Source organism: Triticum urartu, chromosome 3 (genome assembly GCF_003073215.2).
Source record: "Triticum urartu cultivar G1812 chromosome 3, Tu2.1, whole genome shotgun sequence".
In the NCBI taxonomy this organism is placed as follows: Eukaryota; Viridiplantae; Streptophyta; class Magnoliopsida; order Poales; family Poaceae; genus Triticum; species Triticum urartu.
Genome location: NC_053024.1, coordinates 116,976,687 through 116,981,263, shown reverse-complemented (window position 1 = coordinate 116,981,263; position 4,577 = coordinate 116,976,687).

Below are 4,577 nucleotides of genomic sequence, written 5' to 3'. Positions count from 1 at the left end.
ATGCTAATGGGTTTTTGGAATCACTTGATTATGAATCAGTTGATGCTTGTGAACCATGCCTCATGGGCAAGATGACTAAAACGCCGTTCTCCAGAACTATGGAGTGAGCAACTGACTTATTGGAAATAATACATACTGATGTATGAGATCCGATGAGTGTTAAGACTCGCGGCGGGTATCATTATTTTCTGACCTTCACAGATGATTTGAGCAGATATGGGTATATCTACTTAATGAAACACAAGTCTGAAATATTTGAAAAGTTCAAAGAATTTCAGAGTGAAGTGGAGAATCATCGTAACAAGAAAATAAAAGTTTCTACGATATGATCGCAGAGGTAAAATATTTGAGTTACGAGTTTGGCCTTCAGTTAAAACAATGTGAAATAGTTTTACTACTCACGCCACCTGGAACACCACAGCATAATGGTGTGTCTGAACATTATAACCGTACTTTATTAGATATGGTGCGATCTATGATGTCTCTTATCGATCTACCACTATCGTTTTGGGGTTATGCATTAAAGACAGCTGCATTCACGTTTAAAAGGGCACCATCTAAGTCCGTTGAGACGGCACAATCTGAACTGTGGTTTGGCAAGAAACCAAAGTTGTCGTTTCTTAAAGTTTGGGATTGTGATGCTTATATGAAAAAGTTTCATCCTGATAAGCTCAAACCCAAATCGGAGAAATATGTCTTCATAGGATACCCAAAGGAGACTGTTGGGTACACCTTCTATCACAAATCCGAAGGCAAGACTTTTGTTGCTAAATTCGTAGTTTTTCTAGAGAAGGAGTTTCTCTCGAAAGAAGTGAGTGGGAGGAAAGTAGAACTTGATGAGGTAACTGTACCTTCTCCCTTATTGGAAAGTAGTTCATCACAGAAATCTCTTCCTGTGACTATTACACCAATTAGTGAGGAAGCTAATGATGATGATCATGTAACTTCAGATCAAGTTACTACCGAATCTCGTAGGTAAACCAGAGTGAGATCCGCACCAGAGTGGTACAGTAATCTTGTTCTGGAAGTCATGTTACTAGACCATGACGATCTTGCGAACTATGAGGAAGCGATGATGAGCCATGATTCCGCGAAATGGTTTGAGGACATAAAATCTGAGATATGATCCATGTATGAGAACAAAGTATGGACTTTGACGGATTTGCCCGATGATCGGCAAGCCATAGAAAATAAATGGATCTTCAAGAGGAAGACGGATGCTGATAGTAGTGTTACTATCTACAAAGCTATAATTGTTGCAAAAGGTTTTCGACAAGTTCAAGGTGTTGACTACGATGAGATTTTCTCACTCGTATATATGCTTAAGTCTGTCCGAATCATGTTAGCAATTGCCGCATTTTATGAAATCTGGCAAATGGATAAACAAAACTGCATTCCTTAATGGATTTCTTAAAGAAGAGTTGTATATGATGCAACCAGAAGGTTTTGTCAATCCTAAAGGTGTTAACAAAATATGCAAGCTCCAATGATCCATCTATGGACTGGTGCAAGCATCTCGGAGTTGGAATATACGCTTTGATAAGTTGATCAAAGCATATAGTTTTATAAAGACTTACGGTGAAGCCTGTATTTACAAGAAAGTGAGTGGGAGCACTACAACATTTCTGATAAGTATATGTGAACAACATATTGTTGATCGGAAATAATGTATAATTTTCTGGAAAGCATAAAAGAATATTTGAAAGGAGTTTTTCAAAGAAAGACCTCGGTAAAGCTGCTTACATATTGAGCATCAAGATCTATAGAGATAGATCAAGACGCTTGATAAGTTTTTTCAATGAGTACATACATTGACAAGATTTTGAAGTAGTTCAAAATGGAACAGTCAAAGAAAGAGTTCTTGCCTGTGTTTCAAGGTGTGAAATTGAGTAAGACTCAAAGCCCGACCACGGCAGAAGATAGAAATATAATGAAAGTCATTCCCTATGCCTCAGCCATAGGTTCTATAAAGTATGCCATGCTGTGTACCAGATCTATTGTACACCCTACACTGTGTTAAGCAAGGGAGTACAATAGTGATCTAAGAGTAGATCACTGGACAATGGTCAAAATTATCCTTAGTGGAATAAGGAAATATTTCTCAATTATGGAGGTGACAAAAAGGTTCGTCGTAAAAAGTTACGTCGATGCAAGTTTTGACATAGATCTGGATGACTCTAAGTCTCGATCTAGATACATATTGAAAGTGGGAGCAATAAGCTAGAGTAGCTCCGTGCAGAGCATTGTTGACATAGAAATTCGCAAAATACTTACGGATCTGAATGTGACAGACCCGTTGACTAAAATTATCTCACAAGCAAAACATGATCACACCTTAGTACTCTTTGGGTGTTAATCACATAGCAATGTGAACTAGATTACTGACTCTAGTAAACCCTTTGGGTGTTGATCACATATCGATGTGAACTATGGGTGTTAATCACATGGTGATGTGAACTATTGCTGTTAAATCACATGGCAAACTAGATTATTGACTCTAGTGCAAGTGGGAGACTGAAGGAAATATGCCCTAGAGGCAATAATAAAGTTATTATTTATTTCCTTATATCATGATAAATGTTTATTATTCATGCTAGAATTGTATTAACCGGAAACATAATACTTGTGTGAATACATAGACAAACAAAGTGTCACTAGTATGCCTCTACTTGACTAGCTCGTTAATCGAAGATGGTTATGTTTCCTAACCATAAACAAAAGAGTTGTTATTTGATTAACGAGATCACATCATTAGGAGAATGATGTGATTGACATGACCCATTCCATTAGCTTAGCACCCGATCGTTTAGTATGTTGCTATTGCTTTCTTCATGACTTATACATGTTCCTATGACTATGAGATTATGCAACTCCCGTTTGCCGGAGGAACACTTTGTGTGCTACTAAACGTCACAACGTAACTGGGTGATTATAAAGGAGCTCTACAGGTGTCTCCAAAGGTACATGTTGGGTTGGCGTATTTCGAGATTAGGATTTGTCACTCCGATTGTCGGAGAGGTATCTCTGGGCCCTCTCGGTAATGCACATCACATAAGCCTTGCAAGCATTGCAACTAATGAGTTAGTTGTGAGATGATGTATTACAGAACGAGTAAAGAGACTTGCCGGTAACAAGATTGAACTAGGTATTAAGATACCGACGATCGAATCTCGGGCAAGTAACATACCGATGACAAAGGGAACAACGTATGTTGTTATGCGGTCTGACCGATAAAGATCTTTGTAGAATATGTAGGAGCCAATATGAGCATCCAGGTTCCGCTATTGGTTATTGACCGGAGACGTGTATCGGTCATGTCTACATTGTTCTCGTACCTGTAGGGTCCGCACGCTTAAGGTTTCGATGACAGTTATATTATGAGTTTATGAGTTTTGATGTACTGAAGTTAGTTCGGAGTCCCGGATGTGATCACGGACATGACGACGAGTCTCGAAATGGTCGAGACATGAAGATTGATATATTGGACGGCTATATTCGGACACCGGAAGTGTTCCGGGTGATTTCGGAGAAAACCGGAGAGCCGGAGGGTTACCGGAACCCCCCGGGAGAAGTAATGGGCCATATGGGCCTTAGTGGAGAGAGAGAGAGGGGCTGCCAGAGGTGGGCCGCGCGCCTCCTCCCCCCTGGTCCGAATTGGACTAGAAGAGGGGGGGCGGCGCCCCCCTTTCCCTCTCCCTCCCCACTTCTTTCCCCCTCCTAGTAGGAGTCCTACTCCTACTAGGAGGACTCCTCCTGGCGCGCCTATAGGGGCCGGCCGGCCTCCTCCCCTTGCTCCTTTATATACGGGGGCAGGGGGGCACTCCTAGACACACAAGTTGATCTTCGTGATCGTTCCTTAGCCGTGTGCGGTGCCCCCTTCCACCATATTCCACCTCGGTCATATTGTAGCGGTGCTTAGGCGAAGCCCTGCGACGGTAGAACATCAAGATCATCACCACGCCGTCGTGCTGACGGAACTCCTCCCCGACGCTTTGCTGGATCGGAGCCCGGGGATCGCCATCGAGCTGAACGTGTGCTAGAACTCGAAGGTGCCATAGTTTCGGTGCTTGATCGGTCGGGCCGTGGAGACGTATGACTACATCAACCAAACGCTTCCGTTGTTGATCTACAAGGGTACGTAGATCACACTCTCCCCTCTCGTTTCTATGCATCACCATGATCTTGCGTGTGCGTAGGAATTTTTTTGAAATTACTACGTTCCCCAACACTTTTCAATTAAGTCCCTCTCTTTTTCATATGACCATCGTGCTACACCCGTCCAGGATACGACACAACGGAGACACAGGCACAGACGTGCAGCAGGGACCCGTTCCAAGGATTCTTTGTAGATTAAGACCCTGCGTAAACCTTTTTTACTATCTCTTGTTGATTTACATCCCTCAGATTCTCAGTACAACTGAGAAGGATGCTGACGTCTTGGCATGTGGTCATGCCAGAATAATGCACGTACCAGGACACCAGGGGCTTATTACAAAGGGTACTGTTTAGACCCGGTTTACACGATATAGACCGAATACCTTAGGGAGTGTTCGGGGTCGCGAGTTTGGCCCTATATG